General features: G+C 35.9%; 1 long non-coding RNA gene across 1 annotated transcript; it reads left to right on the top strand.

Moving 5' to 3' along the window:
- The first annotated feature begins 139 nt into the window (after nucleotides 1–139).
- Nucleotides 140–4,449, top strand: LOC145722646 (uncharacterized). Its single transcript, XR_014147049.1, has 2 exons — nucleotides 140–243; nucleotides 514–4,449. It is a non-coding gene; the product is annotated as an uncharacterized LOC145722646 (long non-coding RNA).
- The last annotated feature ends 8,882 nt before the right edge of the window (nucleotides 4,450–13,331 follow it).

Below are 13,331 nucleotides of genomic sequence, written 5' to 3'. Positions count from 1 at the left end.
GAAAAGGAAACGTCTTCTGGGTTTTATGATGCGCGTAGCATGGAACAACGCAGAATTTTTTTTTGTAAGGGGATTTTTGTCATGTAAGTTAACGGACTTTGAGTGTCTACAATATGTCATTTTGTTTTTCATATCTGTCAGGACTGGCTGCCCAAAGGACGTGAGCTGCCTGTGAGAGCAGAATGGTAACAGAACCCGAGGAGCAAATTTCATCCCCAACCAGCAACTCCTACTTTAGGCAAAGTGAGTTCCAACAAGAGAAGGGGGTGAGATGAACCCAAGAGCGTCCAGACACACAAAGCAGTTAAAAATAAAAACAATAGTAAACAGCGCCTGCTTAGAAAAAAGGAAGGCGTGGCTAAAGAGCGCTCTCTTGCGCTTGCTCAGTATTGGCTTTGGGTTGGTTCGCGAGACTCGGGAGTGCGCCTGCGCCTGCGCCTGCGCCTGGTGGGGGTGGGCTTTAGGCTGTGTGGAAGGCGTACTGTCATGATTGCATCTCACGCTCGTTTCCAGAGAAAGTGGGCGATTTTTGACGAGTTGGAACGAAGCTATGGGCATTGTTTGTCAAAGGCCAAGACGTAATTTCAGGGCTTTAGGAGAGCTACCCACACTGAACCTGGAACTCCTCTCTACGTCAACAAAAATGGTAACGAGCAAGACCTTAAACAACTTGCTCCTCAGAGGGTGGCTACTCCACCTTCCCTACAAAAGCAACAGGGGTAACAAAACTTGTGTGATAATGTTTGTGTTTCTCTCTTGTTTCATGAACTACGTTTTAAACCTTTAAAAGACAATTACCTATTTTGGTACACCCTCACACCTTAGGTGTGGATACTACATATGGTCACGGACTTCAGCTTTGACTTCATTTCCAGCCACTGCTCTCTAGCCTGTCTCTGGGTTGAGTCTCAAAACTTTGAAGTGTAAACTTTGGAGTTCATTATTTACAGAGTCCATTTTTTTCCTACTGGGGTTCTACTGGCCGATGTGCCCATTTTCCAACTCTCCAGGGCCCTACTGAGTATGTTGCTTTGTCCAAACACAGAGTTAGTTTTTTCATAAAACCTGGCTGCAGTTCCAAGGCAAGCAATTAGATATGCCCTTTCTTTCCAAGTCAGAATAGTTAATACTCTGAAACCATAGACTACAGGTAGCAGAACAATCTTCTGTCCCTTCTACACTACAACCTTTGGCTTCATTTTTTACACTTGAATGCAGTAAGCCTTTGATTAACCATGCTCAACTCTTGGAAACCTCTACTGAAATGGACTTTTTCTTTCTATACTTCACATAAGAAATAAAAATGAAAAGCTTTTATGGAGCAAGAATGAGATGGGAAACAAGTCATTTGGCTGTTTCCTAATCCAACATTCTAGCAGACATTGCTAATCTGTTAAAGCACAAACCTTATGTTACTTCTAAGCTCTGCTCCAGACAACCACTACTAATTGATTGGATTTGGCTACAGTTGTTGTCCTGTTTCTGGAGCATTCCAGAATCCAGAATCACACTGAGCCCAAATCTCTTCTACTTTTAATAGTTATATATTTTTTTAATACAATCATCTTAATCAGACCTTTGAAGAGTAAAAGTGATTCAGTTATTGTTCAATATTCTGATTTACTTTTCCTACCATGCTTAGTAATGACAAAAAATACACAGTATTTTTTATTCACTCATTTACTATTTATCAAACATATATGCCAGATTTTTTGCTTGGTCCTGGGGGAAGAATCCTAACCTTTAAGTCTTGAGGTGGAAGGAGATGAATAGAAAATAAGAGAATAATATGACAGAGGTGTGCAAAGGATTTAGCACATCATTATTACCTACTCCCAGACCCCCATCTCACACACACACACACACACACACACACACACACACACACACAGTTTGTCCTCACAAGTTGCAGAGGATCTTGACTGTCTATAGATGAAAGTTCAAACTTTTCTTAGGTTAAATTAAACTTCTTAGGCTGGCATTCAGGATCTTCAATAATCTGTATCATTGCTTACTTTCAAGTAACATATGCTCTTGCTTAATTGAACTACAATTCAATCAAATACAGTTCCCTTGATTTCCTGTATTACTGCCATTTCCCTTCATCTGTAATGCTTACCTTCCCACCTCCTTTTTTCCCCTTCTTTCTAGTCACCACATATGTTAAGTCTTACCTACCATTCATAAAACACTATGCATCCCATAAAACTTTTCTTTATTATCCCTATGTTATTTTCCTAGGGTTGCTGTAACAAATATCCACGAACTTGGTGGTTTAAAACCATAGAAATTTAGTCTTTTACAGTTATGGACCATGCTCCCTCCAGAGGCTCTAAGGGACAATCTGTTTCTTTCCTCTTTCAGCTTCTGTCAGCCTTTGGTGACTACTGGCATTTCTTGGCTTTTGGTTGTATCCTGCCTCTGTAGTCACATTGCCTTCTCCATTTTGTGTGTGTCTCCCTCTGTTTCTCTCTTATAAAAATACATGTTATTGCATTTAGTAGCACAAGAATTGGACTGTAGTGGACACTGTGATGTACTACCAGCTGTCCCCCTCCAGGAATGAAGGACTTACTCCCCCCAGCTCCTGGAAGTGCTGCCAGCAGAAAATGCTCAGTAGTCAGCCTCCACTTGGATTGCCTAGGTTGAAGGAGCTACCTCACTGAAGGTCATACTTCCTTTCCGGGTTTGCCTGGATCCAGTGACTGATTAACATAGACGTCAAAGGCTCAGATTCTTTGCACCAGCTCAGCATAACTCAACATAACTCCAAAGGGTCATGCAATCTTTAGAACTCCTTGTAGAGTCAACTGCAGCCTCCCTTGGTACTACATCATAGTTCAACCTCTTCCTTTGCTTACTCCTGCTCTTTCCCTGTTCTCTTCCAGGGGTTGATCATAAGAGCACTTCTTATTAATACCGTAATACAGTACAGGTCTATTCCTGAGGAACTTAACCTTTACCATCGTTCTTCTGGGCCCTCAGCTTAGTGTTAATAGGACACTGCTATAAAAATGGGATAGGCAGGATAAGACCCCCAACTGAGGCTTAATTCTGCCACTAACTAGCTTTTTGAGCTTGGCTACACTCTAAATTCTCTTATTCATACAAGTTTTTATTTTGAATGTTTATTATACGACATATTTTGGTAAACAAAACTCAGTTCCTTTCCTCAAGGAGCTTAAAGGTCTAATGATTCTTAGGTTGTTTATATTATGAAAGGATTGAACTTGAATTGTATTTCTAAACTTTTTGTTAATTTAAGTCCCAATCTCAAGCTCCATAGTCTCCATTCCATTCAGGTTGAGAATCACTCTAGGAACCAAGAATATTTGGTTAAGATTTATTTTATGAAAATAAGATTCTTTCATTTTGCAAACAGAAAATTATATAATGTGATAATAGATATGCCTTTTCAAACTGTACCTCTCAAGCCTTAGTGATTTTGATAGCACCCGAGGAACTACTGGACAGTCTCTTTGAGTTCAGTCAGGACAGAAACCATATTAGTTATTTAAACATAGAAGTTAATATTAAGAATCATGAATTTGGCATAAAGCTAAATAGAAAACTGAAAATGGGAAAGGAGAATACTAAGGTACTACAACTGCCACTACTAAGGCTCGAGCAACTAAAATAAAATTGAAGTGACTTAGAAGCTTAGGGAAGAGGTCCCATGGACCTGAGACCCAGACTTCTGAGGAGGGGTACTGCCAGGTTGGTGATAATAGTTCTGGAGCAGGAAGACTTCATAAGACTGGTTTGGCAAGTTTGGAACAACTGCAAACTAGATTCAGATGTTGCTATGGAAAGATGCTGCTGGGCTGAGTAAGTATTAGGACAATGTTAACAAAAATGGCATACCTAGGAAGCGTGGAGGAAGCAAACAGGAAGCAGAGGAACAAATTAATTCTTCTTCCCTTAGGATTACTTTTCAGCAGAGTCCAATGTGGAGCCACCTGGCAACGCAGAAATGTGGTTTACAAGGTTCCAACCTTAGCATCAGAAAGTGGGGTTAGAAGTCTTGGTTTTGGGGGCGCCTGGGTGGCTCAGTCGTTAAGCATCTGCCTTCGGCTCAGGTCATGATCCCGGGGTCCTGGTATGGAGCCCCACATCAGGCTCCCTGCTCTGTGGGAAGCCTGCTTCTCCTTCCCCCACTCCCCCTGCTTGTGTTTCCTCTCTCGCTGTGTCTCTCTCTGTCAAATAAATAAATAAAATCTTAAAAAAAATAGAAGTCTGGGTTTTGGAGCTTAGAGACAATAGCTTGATAACTGGCACAATCTCTAAAAGATTTTTGAGATTTAATATTCTACTTGTGTGCTTGTAGACCTGCAAAGACCTGTAGACCTGTAATTATCAAGTAAGAATCTTTATGGTTTGTCTTTTTTTTTTTTTGGTGTGTTTTCTTTTTATGTACCTTGATTCAGAGAATAAATAACTTGTTTCAGATTTTTGGTCTTCTACTTTATTGCTTTACTTGAATTGATGGATGTACCAATTTTAGTCCTGTTGTTGTGTTGTTGTGATTTTGTTGTTTATAAGAGTTAAAAATAATCCCATTATTCTGTTAGATATTTTTAATAAATAAGGGCTCCTGGGTTCCCTAAAATAGTGTAATTGTTTTGATTACAAGTTAGAGCACTTGGCCTATTATTCCAAGTTACTCTTCCAAATTTTAAGTGTTTCCACACACTAAATTTTATTTAGTTTTATGATTTTTTTCTTTGTGTAGTGAATCTGGGTTTTAAAAACATTTTTCACACTATGGAGCATTTAACTGGTCTTCTGTTAGAATAGCTTTTTTAAGGCTAAGCTACTGCTTGAATTCCAAACTTGGTTAAACATTCTTATTATTCCCGTTTTAACATGGTTTAATATACTACTCTTTAATGTGAAAACATTATTTCTCACAAGGAGTTCTCATGAAAGTAGACTTTATATAAAATGTGGTATTAAACTTATAGTAGGAAATGATCAAATAAATAGAAAATATTAAAAATGAGGTTCAAAAGTGGAATGGTGGTTTAATTAGCTGAAGAGTACTTAAAAATGTCTGTTGACATTAACAAACATATGAAAATTAGTTATTTAGTCACTTCTGTTTATCAGTTGAAACTTTATTTTAAAGAGTAATCAATGAAAACACTTTTATTTTCTATATAAAATATATGTGATGGTCCAAAAATACTCATTCTCTAAGATCCAAATTGTGAAAATGGGTTCTAGTTAAACTTAATGAAAGGTAGTACTCATGCCAGACCCCCAAATACTGCAAATTCTTTTCCATAGGTAAATTTATAAATACCTCAACATGCTTGCTGAAAGTCCACCCTGAACAGGCAGTTCATATATGGGTTCTTTAATTCTCATTTTGGGAAATCACTGTTCTTAAGACATGTTCAAATGGTTCTACTTTATTACTGCAGGTGTCCTCTTTCAAACAGGACTTCCAAGGATAAGATTGTTTTGTTCTCTTAGAATTCTCAACTCAGATACTCCAAACTCATTTATTAACCTACTAGAGAGTTCCTGTCAAGGAAGTCAGAACTTGGCTTTAACTGATCTGGTTGCCACCTGATTATTAGTTCATGTTGAACTGATTTGTTTTTCTGAACATATCTAACATATGTTAAGCTGTATGGAATAAAGCTCACACAGTGTAGCTTAGCCAAAAATAACCTATTGGCTGGTAATTTTTAGAACTTTCACTATTTTTATAAATAGTAGAAGCAATGTATTCTAGTATTTAATATGTGGCCTCTTTATAGTCACTGAAGGGATTATTTAGTTTGTGAATAAACTGAAGCCCTGTCTTGGGTTTTTCCTTTTTGTTCCTGCTCTAGACATTTTCCCCACCTTTTTAACTCAGGGTAGGTGGATAAAAGTGAGGTGAAACAAACACTATGCTATTTTTATTGTTGTTTTTATTTTATTGGCTCAGATAAAATATTTCTTAAGAGTTTGAAGGCATTACTTTGAAGGTCCTGGCTTATCTAAGGATTTTTTTTTCACTATTTTCCACTATTTCTTTAGATCACTGAAAGTAGATCTCAATGATCTCAACATTAGTTTCTTAAATGTCAAGATAGATTATAATTTATGCATGTTTGAGGTATTTTAGGACTAAATTTTTAAAGAGAAGCATTTTCATTTTTAAAAGTATATTCTGAATGTAGCATTTCATGTTAAACTTTTTCAGTAATTTCTGTTTCAATATTTATTTTTAATTTTGAACTTATTTATAAGACTTGTTAGCAGAGTCTGCTAATTATCCCCAATGCCCATTCTTCCCTTTTCCCTTTTAGCAATAGAAGCTGCTGATTTCTAGCTGGGCACATGGCCCTAAGCTAGAGATGATGTTTCCCAACCTTGTTAGAACTAGATGTGGTTACATGTCTAAATTTTTACCTATGGTGTGTGAATAGAAATTATAAATGTACCTTCTGAGTCTTGCCTTTAAAAAATTGGGTATGTAGATCCCTCTTTTATTCCATTCTTCTATAGACTGGACTTTAACTGTCGTGATAGTGAGCCAGCTTCAACCATGCAGATAAAGGCAGTACTCTGAGGGGAAAAATAATGTGGAAGGGCCCTGGTCCCTGGGTGACATCAAGGAGCAGTGTGCCTTCCAATTTCACTCCACTAGCCTAGCTCTGAATGTTACATGGAAGAGCAACAAACTTCTACTTTATTTGAGCTACTGTATTTGGGGGTCTTTTGTTACAAAAGATTAGTTCTTAACATAATAGTACAGACAGGATTTTAAGTAAATATTTTTCTGATGACTTGGAGTTTCAAAGGAGACTCTAGAGGTCAAGGCTTTATAGACTTGGTAAAGGTGAATTGTCTATCCATTTCTTAGCCACCTATTTTGAAATTTCCTTATGGTATGCATGGCTCTGCTAATGGTGAAGAACCAAATGTTGAAGATATATGTGAAAAGTTTGAATAAAATTGTTTCATCAAGCTCTAAATGGAACAAAGCAGTATTTCTAGATTTCTATGTAATCTTATATGTGATTTAAGTATATAACTAAATTTAATGAATTTCATATTATTAATAGGTATATGGTGATTCCATATATATACATAAAAGTTTATATATTCATTTTGAAAAAAAAACCTTTTTAATTGGATTTGCCATTGAGAAAATAGGACATCACTTTATATCCAGGGTAGCCTTATATCTAGCTATATATGATGGCACATAAATGTGTCATAAACCATAGCTTACTTAGGTAAGGAGGCATAAATCAACATTTTTCTCTCCTTTTGATATTTAAATATACCAAATAATACGAAATTGAGGTCTCTACCTCTATTTTTCAAACCTCTGATATAGAATGTGTATCACAAAAATATGGTTAACATTTTAACAGTTCTTATCCCTTGAATTTCTTCCTAATGGTGGATTATGTATTTCTGGGATTTAAATAGCTGGCATTTAAAACTTAATTTTGATGGAGTACTTTTTGTTTTTGGATATTGCATGGTTGATAATAGTTGATTAGCTTTTAAAATATCTTTTGAATAATGATCTTTCTAATTTAACTTGTAATGAGACACATTAGCTTACTAACCTGAATCTTTCATCATTTTTTACTTTAATTTTATCTTTAAGAATTTTAATAATAATAATTTAGAAATAAATGAAAATGCTTATTAATACAGTTATCTTACTGACTGAAATATTGTAAATGTGTGTGTCTGTCTACCTATCTTTCTAGAATTTCTAATTGAATCTTTTAAAAATAGTTTCTCTTTCTCTAGAACTTCCCCATATGTTTACTTATCATGTCTTTTTTTAAGTATTTGAACGTATTTATAACAGCCTCTTTAATGTCTTTTTTGCTACTTCCAACATCTGGGACATTTTGAGACCTTTTTCTATTGACTCCTTTTTATCTTAATATGGGTCAGGTTTTAATTTTCTTAAATGTAACATTTTTTAAATTTTATACTGGACATTGTGGATGGTAGGTTGTAGGGATTCTGTATTATATTGTCTTCCTTTGGGTGTTGAGTGTCTTTCCTCTGGCAAATAAATTTGCTAGTTAAATTAGTAGAAGATCCTTTTACTTGTTAGAACTAGAATTTTGGTTTGTTAGTGTAGGTCTATTTCATTCTTGTCCTTAGTCCTAGGATTTGTCTCTTCTTTAAGGTTGTGGTTCTTACTGTTAAGGAATACCTGTTTGGGTATGGCAGAGTTGCATTTGAGCACCTGAGGAACTCTGCAAAATCTTTTCATTCCCTTTGGTCTCAATACAACATTTTCCAGGTTTGTGCAACTTCTCTTTTTTTGCATTCAACTATTAGCAGCTACTGTCTGTTGACCTCATGGAGTCTCAGTTTGAAATGCATGATTTGCATGTTGGCCAAAGCCCTGAGGAAACTCCTATTCATACTTTTGTGTAACCCCTCATCACAACTTTGTCCTTCATGAATCCTGCCCCGTAAATTCCAGTTGCTTCAATACCTCAACCTCCAATATTTGCCTGTCAGCTCAGTGAGGCCGATACTTTCTACTGGAGCTCTTCCTCACGGCACTGTGGTACAGAAAGAGCCCCAAAGCTCCCCTGATATGTTTCTTTTTTGTACTACTGGCAGTCCAATTTATAAAAGCAGTAAATCATATATTTTTCCAAATAGATTTATGTAAAATCTCATGAAGCTTTTTTTTAAATTTGCTCTTCTTTTACAAAAGGTAGAAGAGGAGGAAAAACTTTCCAAATCATTTTATGAAACCAGTTATTACTCTGACACCAAAACCAGATAAAGATATTGCAAGGAAACTACAGACTGATACCTTTGTGAATGTGAAGCCCCAAATTCTTCCACAACATGAATTCAGCAAACATATAAAAAGGATTATACACTGTGATTAAGTGGGGTTTATTCCAGGAATGCAAGGGTGATTAGCATACGAAAGCCAATCAGTATAATAGACCATATTAATAAAATAAACATAAAGACCTGTGATCACCTCAAAAGATACAGAAAAAGCATTTAAAGAAAATTGAGCACCTTTTCATGATAAAAATACTCAACATACTAGAAATAACAGGAAATGTCTTCAACTTTGTAAAGGGCATCTATGAAAAATACAATGCTAACATTTCACTTAAGTAATCACTTAAAGTGAAAGTGATAATTTTACTCCTAAGATTAACAAGCAATGTCTACTCTACTCATTTCTATTCACCATTGTACTGAAGGAACAAGCTAGGACAATTAGATGAGAAAAAGAAATATAAGTCATACAGATTGGAAAGGAAGAAATAAAACTACCTGTATTCACAGATGACATGACGTTGTATATAGAAAATCCTAAGGAATGCACACACATACAAATTATCAGAATAAATGAGTTCAGCAAGGATGCAGTGTACATGATCAGTATGCAAAACTCTATTCTGTATCTGTTCATTTAGCAATAAATAATCCAAAAATGAAATTAAGACAACTTTATTTATTGTAACATAAAAAAAGATAAAATATTTAGGAATAAATTTAATAAAAGAAGTGTGAGACTTATACACTGAAAACTATAAAACATCACTGAAAAAATAAAAAAAGACCTAAATAAATAGAAATACATGAATTGGAAGACTTAATATTGTTTTTTTTTTTTTTAAAGATTTTATTTATTTGAGAGAGAGAGTGAGAGAGAGAAAGAGCACAAGAGGGGGGAGTGGGAGAGGGAGAAGCAGACTCCCTGCTGAGCAGGTAGCCTGATGCAGGACTTGATCCCGGGACTCCAGGATCATGACCTGAGCCGAAGGCAGTCGCTTAACCAACTGAGCCACCCAGGCGCCCAAGACTTAATATTGTTAAGATGGAAATCCTTTCTAAATTGATCAAGAGTGATGTAATCCCTTTTAAAATACAAAGTGCCTTTTTTGCTAGAATTGACAGGACAGTCTTCAAATTCATATGGAAAGAAAAGGGACCCAGAGTAGTGAAACAATGTTGAAAAAGAACAAAGTTAGAGCAGAGACACTTCTTAATTTCAAAATTTACCTCAAAGTAATAGTACTCAAAACTGTGTGAGACTATATGAAGATTGACATACAGATCAGTGAGAGTCCAGAAATGTGCTGGGACAACTAGATATCTATATGCATAAAAATGAAGTTGGACCCCGTACCTTATATACAAAAATTTAACTCCAAAATGTATCAAAGACCTGGATGTAAGAGCTCAAACTATGAAACTGTTATAAGAAAACATAGACATAAACCTTTGAGACCTTGGATTAGGTAATTGTTTCCTAGGGTTGACACTAAAAGCGCAAGTATAAAGGAAAAAGATACATAAATTGGATTTCATTAAAATTTTACACTAATATTCATAGTAGCATTTCTTATAATAGCCAAAAGGTGGACACATTCCAAATGTTCATCACCTGAAGATTGGATAAATAAAATGTGTTATATCCATAGTATGGAATAATTTTTTGCCAAAAAAAAAGGAAGTACTGATTGTGCTATAACATGGATGAACCTTGAAAACATACTAAATGAAAGAAGCAGACATAATAGAGTACATATTGCATGATTCCTTTTGTCGGAAATGTCCAAAATATGCAAATCCATGGAAACCAAATGTAGATTAGTGGTTGCCAGAGGAGGGGGAATGTGGAATGACTTCTCATTGATACTGGTTTTTGTGGTATAATAAAAAATAAATATTTACTGTTTGTCCTGTGTTCCTAGCAGAGAACTCCTAAAAGTCTTGGAATTTACTCTTATTAAAAGAAAATTCAGAGCTTTACTTGATAGGAGTATTATATTGGGTGAGAAACACACTCTTTGTAAACAAGGAGACCTCAAACTCAAAAGTGGTATGAAGCTCAGAGGCATGACATTACAGGATGGCTTATAAAGTGAAAATGAGGAAGTTGTTTAACCTTTACAATAATTGATTATTACAATGGAGATTTTCAGATGGCAGGGATTGGTTAAAAGTGATTATCTTATACTATTTTAGGAAGATGACTTAAGTTTTATTTATGATTATCTGAGGCATTTACAAGAAATAATCTAAATAAGCTAGATTAAGTTTTGCTTACATGATTTTGTCTGCTGCCTGAGGGAATCTTCAACCTGGTCTCCATTTTATTTTACTTTGACACTGTCTTTTGTATGGTAATGAAATGATTCCTAGGGGAATCCTAGAGTTGGTTGCCAGAGGGTTAGAACTTTCAGCCTCACCCACTGACTTTCCAGGGAAAGGAGAGGGGTAGAGATTGAATTCAGTCAACAATGGCCAATGATTTAATCAGCACTGCCTACAATATAAAATACCATTACAAATCACTGAATAGAGTTCTGAGAGTTTCTAGGTTGGTAAACACATTGATGTGCTGGGAATGTGGCATCCCTGAGAGTGCATGGAAACTTTGTGCCAGCCCTCTCCCCCATACCTTGTTCTGTGTATTCCATTTGGCTGTTCCTGGGTTGTATCCTTTATAATAAACCAGAATATGTAAGTAAAGTGTTTTTTTGAGTTCTGTGAGCTATTTTAGTGAATTATTGAACATGATAGGTTATGGGAACTTCTGAATTTGTAGTTGGCTAGGCAGAAGTGTGGAATAGCCTGAGCACCCCATTTGCACCCAGCATCTGAAGTAGACAGTATTGTGGGACTGAGCTCATAACCTGTGGGGTCTGTTGGACACCCACTTGGTGTTGGAGAATTTGTTGGTGTGGAGAAAACTCTACATAGTTGGTGTCAGAAGAAAGAACCACACGTTTCATTTTGGGATGGTGAAAATGTTCTGGAATTAGATAGAGATGACCATTGTACAACTTTGAGAATATACTAAAAGGCACTGAACTGTACACTTAAAATTACTCTGCTTTATCATTCACAACACAGTCCATGGTGTATAGGGCACTTACCAACCCACCTGATCCCTTCATGTCCTCTTGTTCTAAGGACCTGTGAGGATGAGTTGACACCTAGCCCAGGCCCTGGGTTCTGTGACCAAGCCAAATACTTCTAGCTCTTATGTGTGAGATGAGGCAGTGGTATAATTTCCACCTGGCCCTGTGGGAGTGGTGCTGTGTACCCATCCTTTCCTCTTTCTTGACATCCAAAAAAAGAAATAAAAATTTCTCTGCTTTGAGGATGCAGGAGCCAACCTGAAAGAACCAATAGTCAAAGATGGAATAATTTGAGCAACAAAATAAATAGCAACAGTATTGAGTTATAGCCCATAGAATAAAATAGATATTTGTGAGTCAATACTGATACAAATAAATAATTGAATAAATGAAGGACAAAAGACATATATTTTTTTACAAAACAATTCCAAATAATAAATGTAAAAATAATGAGGGAAATAGAAAATCATAGCACAGCACAGTAATGATTCATGTACTGATGAATGCTAAAATTAGGGGGCAACACTGTAAGGAGAAACAGGATATTTTCATAGCCTGTATCTCTTCCCAAGTATTTATTAATTATTCTGGTGACTTAACATATGTGTACAAATGCTTTGATACTCCTCTCTCTGAGGTTGAGTTTAATTCTCCCCCCTTCAGGGTGATCAGGATTTTAGGGACTTCTAATAAATAGAATGGAAAGGGGAAAATAGTAATTTTATCATTAAAAAACTGGCTGACATTACTTTAATCAAATGATTAAGTTTACCATCACTAGATAAGTAATGTTGATATACCTTGTGATATCATGTGATGATAACCTCTATAGTAGTCACAAAAATTCCTAACCCTGATGTAGTCATGAGAAAAAAATGAAGCAAGCCCAAATTGAGAAACATTCTACAAAATACCGTACTGGTACCTTACAAAAGTATCAGTCATGAAAAACAAAGAAAGACTAAGGAATTCACAGATATTGGAGGAGACTAAGTAGACATCAAGACTATCTTGATATCCTGGTTTGGATCCTGGAACAAAAAAAGAGCATTACTAAAAAAACTGATGAAATCTGAATTTTAGTTAATAGTGTTGCACCCATTTTGACTTCCTAGTTTTGATAAATTTATCATGTTTTTGTAAGATGTTAAGATTGGGAGGTTAAAGGAAGTTGTACCTTCTTTATAATATTTTTGTAAATATAAACTTTTTTCAAAATAAAGTTTTAAATATTACTATAATTTGTATGCTCTAAATTGCCTCTTTTTCTTTATCAGGTAAATCCCTCAGAAAGAATCCTCTTAAAAATAATACATGACCAGGGCCATCTGGGTGGTTCACTCCACATTGGGGTCCCTGCTCAGTGAGGAGCCTGTTTCTCCCTCTCCCTCTGCTCCCCTGCTCCTGCTCTCTCTCAATCGCTGTCTCTCTCTCTATCTCAAA

This window comes from Leptonychotes weddellii, chromosome 7 (genome assembly GCF_054177405.1).
Source record: "Leptonychotes weddellii isolate Sample4059 chromosome 7, ASM5417740v2, whole genome shotgun sequence".
In the NCBI taxonomy this organism is placed as follows: Eukaryota; Metazoa; Chordata; class Mammalia; order Carnivora; family Phocidae; genus Leptonychotes; species Leptonychotes weddellii.
Note: the sequence above shows the minus strand (reverse complement) of the source record. Positions and strands in the feature narration are given on the sequence as shown.